This window comes from Apis dorsata, unplaced genomic scaffold (genome assembly GCF_000469605.1).
Source record: "Apis dorsata unplaced genomic scaffold, Apis dorsata 1.3 scaffold_197, whole genome shotgun sequence".
Classification (NCBI taxonomy): Eukaryota; Metazoa; Arthropoda; class Insecta; order Hymenoptera; family Apidae; genus Apis; species Apis dorsata.
Genome location: NW_006263481.1, coordinates 170,167 through 176,072, shown reverse-complemented (window position 1 = coordinate 176,072; position 5,906 = coordinate 170,167). Strand labels below are relative to the sequence as shown.

Below are 5,906 nucleotides of genomic sequence, written 5' to 3'. Positions count from 1 at the left end.
AAAAAAAAAAAAAAAAAAAAAAAAATATACTAAAATTGCAGTACAGGCATTCGTCATTCCATCAATAACCGTATCATAGATTTTTAGAAATTTAGTGGACTCGAATTTGGTTTGTGGCGAATCGTGTATGCACGCGGCTACGTTCAGAAATTCGCTGATGCGGTTCGCGGTGACGCGGAAACAGCCGCGATTGAAAAGGCCGCCCGTGCGCGGGAATCAAAATACAGTTAATTCATCCATTATGTACGAATAGGTTCGTCGATCAGCCACTAGGTGGCTCTTATTTATGCCGGTCTCCGTAAATTTATCGCCGCACCTCCTCCCTCCCCTCCCACAGGAAAATCCACAGTTCTGCCCGTTAATCCACAGTTTATGCTACAATAACTCATTATCGAGTTGCAGATCCGGTTAAAGAGACGAGATGCTCGCTTGAAATTCAGGTTCCTTGAACTTCAGTTTCCCCAAACTCGAAATATATAATCTGCCTACAAACGGAAACGCTTCGATTTCGATTTGATCTCGATACGACGAAAATTGTTTTTGGACTTGCTATTTCTAATGCTGATTAAGAGAGATTTTTTCTTTTTTTTTGTCAAAATTGTATTCTTTTTTATTATAGATCTATTCGATCTATGTGTAATATATTTTATGCATTTTTATTTATTATCAAGAATAAAGGAAAAAATTCGATATCTCATCTTGTTTATTTCTCTGAATATATCGTGGAATTCATCGTTTCGTATAAAAAAAAAAATTCGATATGCCTGGTTTCGAATTGGTAAATTTCATGGTTTATTATTCCAATGAAGATCAATCAGGATGCAAATGTTCCCTCCTCGAATTTGCACGCACTGTTGAACAACGACATCAATGGCGTTTTATGAACGAGCGGTAATGGAGCTGAAATTAAAATTCATCTAGCATTTCACCTGCTCCCCCCATATTACTTGTATGGGTACCGTTTAACCCAACACGCATGGGGATCGAAATTTTTCGCCATGCTTCCTGCTTTTCTAACTGTGCCACTCCGTTTCGTTTCCCCATTCGCCGTGAAATATATTCACTAGATTCCTCTTTTTAAACATAATATTTCATTAAAAGCTATTGCTCCTCTCTTTCTAACGAAATTTTTTAATCAAAATCCGATTATTAGTCGCTGGAAATCAAGCACTTTTTCCCAGATACGAATGCTTCTTCATTTGTTTCCTTTGTTCCATTATTGATATAAATCGTGTCAAAATTTTAACCTCGAATCTTCCAAATATTTCATTTATCGTTTCGTTATATCCATCGAAAAGAAATTTTGGTCAAAAAGCAAAGATTCATTTTCTAATTCCTTTTTTTATCTCCAAAACCTCAAAAAAGAAGTTTCAATTAAAATCGATCAGTTACGAAACACGTACCTATATATTTACAAACGCATCTTCTTCAGTCTTTAGTAAGACACTCATCAAAGTGTCTAGGGATAGAAAGTTGCTTTAGGCGGAGAAAGTGACATCCAGCGGTCTAAAAGGGAAGCTAGAGATCTAGCTAGCGAACATAGATGTCCTTCTCGTGGCCCAGTATATCAGCAAATTAAATACCGTTTAACGACGGAAGTCCGGATCTTCGATAGGAAGCGCGCGGAACCGCGTAGTAAACGTTACTAGCGCAATGGTTCATTTAGTAGCAAGCGGCGGTTGCCTTCATCCGGTTGGGGGAGAGGTGAAAATATTGCCGACCGATGGCGAGGAAGCGCTTCGACAGCGTGGCCGCGTTTCCGGCCAATAATGATCAGCCTCGAGAAACATTATGCTCTCTCTCTCTTTCTCTCTCTCTCTTTCTCTTTCTCTATGACTCGGTGTTCGTTGGGGAGAGTGTAAAGGGCGAGCCTGAACGGTCACGCGAGAATCGATCGTACGACAAATGGAGGGAGATATCGGTTTGATTTTGACAAAATTGGGGGACCAAAAATTTTTGTTATAGCAATAAATTTAGTAAAAAGAGATTATAAAATATATAATATATTGTATTTTAATGGCAAGTCGAATTTGATTGAAAATTGAAATATGAAATATTTATTGCAAATTATATATTCAGTGGTATTTTTTTTTTTTTTTTTTTAGCAAGTTATATAAGACCCTTGATATCATAACCGCGATTTTGAAACGTATAAACGATTCGTATCAGGTTTTACTGGCGATAAATTTAGGATCCTAGAGAGCTTATGAGGTCGATTCAAAGAAAATCCCTCTATTCCGCTATAGGCATTAACTTTAAATGGGAGGAACGTTTCTTCTTTACCTTATGGTGAAATGTAGATCGTATTTTATGCGTAGTTACGATCGTATTTTTGCCTCTTGATAATCGTGTTTATTGGAGATTTTGTAGCTCACTTGAAAACAGTAACAAGTTTGAAGTCGATGGATGCTTAAAAATATGCTCCATGTTCTAAATTTCTTTTTGTACTTGTATATATTTTATAAAATTTCTAACTTAACTATATATATAATCCCAACAATATTTCGATTTATTTACTTTTAATAAGCTTAATATAAAAGCATATAAATTTTAAACTGAATCTCTACCAAACCACTTTCCTCTTTAACTACTCACGTTCCAAAAGCCACATACTTAAAACTGACCTACAACATGCGCCCGTAACACTTAAAAGCCAGCTCGCAAGCCACTTTGCAATAAAACTTTCACAACTTTCGACCCACGTTTCTCCCAGCTCACTCGTTGATTAACTATTCCACGCGGTAGTCGAGACGGCGAGTAAGAAACGTGAGATCAAAGAACAGCAGAGGGCGGTAGTGGTAAGAGTCCAGGGAAGGGAGTAGCTTAGCCGACGCTGTTACACGAAAATTGCATCGTCGGTCGAAAGAAAGGGGCGACGAAGGCGGGAAGGGAACCGATTAGAGAAATTAACGCCTGTTCGTTATCTGCGCGAAACACTAGCTCCTTCTAGCGGCAGTACAGTATACAAAATTGTATTTTTGCATTTGGTTCGACTCGACAAATCCCTGAATCCAAAGCCTCGGCGGTCAAGGTCCCTTTTATCCTGGAATTACGATTTATCTTTTCGAAAGCAGATGGAATAAAGGGAATTTAGCGTGAAAGAAAAGAAGCAAAGTTAAAGATGGATCATATTGTTTCCACGACGTGTATTGTTGATAGTAAAATGTGTAGATATTCTACTGATGATTCTGAGATATTGAGAATCAATAAAATCTAAAAGATTATTAAAAGATTAAATGAAAGCTGGAAAGTAATTAAGAAAGCGATATATCATGGAAAAATAAGAAAGTAAAGTACTTTTTATATAATGACGTCTGATGAATGTCAGTTATTTCTATTTAGAAGACTTTGAGATAATTTTTTGTATAAATAAAAATGTATAAAAAAAAATGGAATTATGATTTTAATGTAGGAGAAATTGTTATTGGAATATTATATTATTATTGGAATTATAACAATTTACAGAATATAGGTTATAAGTTAACTATAATATGGCCTATATGGCTAATCATTGACCGATGTTTCTACTTTCAACGAGTCGTCTGAACATTGCCATGCTTATCCACTTTCGGTTTGGCTAATTCTTTAACTCCGTTAACATTCAAATTTATTTTCACTAGATTTTCTTTAAAATCTTTTCTTTATATTAAACTCCAAGCAACGATAAAAATAACAGTACGAAACAATTTTGCCCAGAACACATTATAAGTTAACTATAACCTATATGGCTGATTATTGACCGATGTTTCTACTTCCAACGAGTCGTCTGAACATTGCCATGCTTATCCACTTTCGGTTTGGCTAATTCTTTAACTCCGTTAACATTCAAATTCATTTTCACTAGATTTTCTTTAAAATCTTTTCTTTATATTAAACTCCAAGCAACGATAAAAATAATAGTACGAAACAATTTTGCCCAGAACACATGCCTTAAATGTTATTCAGGATGGTCCAGTTATGCGAATCCATCCTGTGTATAAAACATTCTTGAGTTCACCTTTACTGAACTGTCCCTCGAATCCGGCGTCTGCATTCTTCTTCCTCTTCTTCTGTCCGCTCCATGTCGCTTTCTCTCGCGTGTCTGAAAAGCGGAAGGAAGAAAAGAGGAGAAGATTGCAAAGCCGGATCGGCCTCGAGGAGACCTCGCCAGCTGTTATTTCTGCATTCCGGTAAATCGAGTCGGGAATCCAATCTGCCTGTTTGCTACTGCATCCAAACTACCCTCTTCCATACCCACGCCTTCTTTTTTCCTCCCTTTTTTCTCTGTCTCCATTCTCGTCTCCCTTGTTCCACGCGTTCCTCCTCCAGCTCTTCGAGACGGATTTTCCCCGCTGGACGAAGGAAAATTCCTGTAAAGTGATTTTTCCTTAAATGAATTTTGTATCTTCGGTTCATTTACCTCTTTGAAACGAAATTACTTTGAATATTGATTTTGAAAAACCGTATTTTGCAATGATGGTGTTTAAATTGATAAAGCGAATCGTTTCGTAAATAATTCTTATGTGATTCCGCAAAAAAAGAGAAAGAGAGAAAGAGAGAATGATCAATCGAACAAAACAGATCCGGTTTTTCCACCTTCAAATATTGCTCTCGTTATTCCGAACATATTCGAGGTATTTGTTGTTGATGCCACTATAACTCGAATCGGCTATTAATAATCACGAACCCACTTTTTTCCATGAAATTGTGAAGAGGGAATCGAAACGATTTTATGGAAGACACGTTGTTCGAGGAGGAAACGAATCGTTCCATGCCCACCGCCATTTTTCCTCCCGTCGAACTAGAATGTTTTGATTTCTACATGGGTTTCTAAAGTTATCGTTACGACGGTGCATAAACTGGCGAGAAAAAACGCAATAGAAGCACACCTTTTGAAGAAAAATGATCTTGCAACAAGATTTTTATATATTCAAAGAATGTTTCTCAAAACTTCTTGCTTTTTGATATCATATTTTCATTAATTATTCATCCTTAAAAATAATACATATATAATACACGTTTTACGTATTGTACATCATATTAAGACAAATTGAATCTCTAAAAATAATTAAAAATAGGAATTTTGTCTCTAGAAAGATCAAAACTCAAGCCATTACTTGCAGTACGTAGAAAGAAAAATTTCTAATTATTGATTTTCTCGTTCAAATCCTGAAATTAAAAGTAATTATTAAAATAAATAATTTTTTAAGAAATTTTTAAAATCAAAAAAGTAAGGTTTTTTTCAAATTTCCTAGAAAAAAAAATATGGGAAAATTTCTTAGAGAAGAATCTCCTCCTCCTTAGCCTTTCTAAGGTTAAGTGTTAAATAAAGAAATTTTAGAAAGATTTCTGGACGATTTATTTGAAATATTGGTAAAAAGAGGTATTACATTAGTATCAATGGATTAGAAGGAACGATGGACGGATCGATGGTAAACATTTCATTAAAACCCGCGGAAAGAAAGCGGAAGCACAAGGTGGGCGTGGGTGAACGGATAATCCTTCGATAATCCGGGAATCATTCTCGGGAATGAATCGCTCTATCGATCTGAGGGAATATAATTGAAAAAGTTGTTCCTTTGCTCACGCCGATCGAGTTGCCTGTCGTTCTCAGCCGACTTCACCTTTCCCTGTCTCGAATCAAAGGGTGAATCAAGGTGCTAGGAACAGGATGGGCTGGTTGGGTGGGGCGAAGGAAGGGGGACGTGTTTCATCCTTCAACCCATTTCAAATTTCCGGCGATTTTGATAATGAAAGTTCACTGTCTCCGCCATCTCGTCGAGTTTCTCTTTTAATACGCGATTTGCAATTTGCAACTTTGTATTATACCTCTTAAAAGCGATATAAAGATGATATAAAAAAATATTAACGAAAATTTTAACGAATATTTAATGAGAAATTTTTTGGATTAATTAACGAATATATTT

The 5,906-nt window shown here is 36.1% G+C and overlaps 1 protein-coding gene across 7 annotated transcripts in view; it reads left to right on the top strand.

The window, feature by feature from the left end:
* Window positions 1-5,906, top strand: part of LOC102681021 (teneurin-a) — a 401,303-nt gene that overhangs the window by 361,222 nt on the left and 34,175 nt on the right. The gene's annotated exons all lie outside the window — the stretch shown is intronic.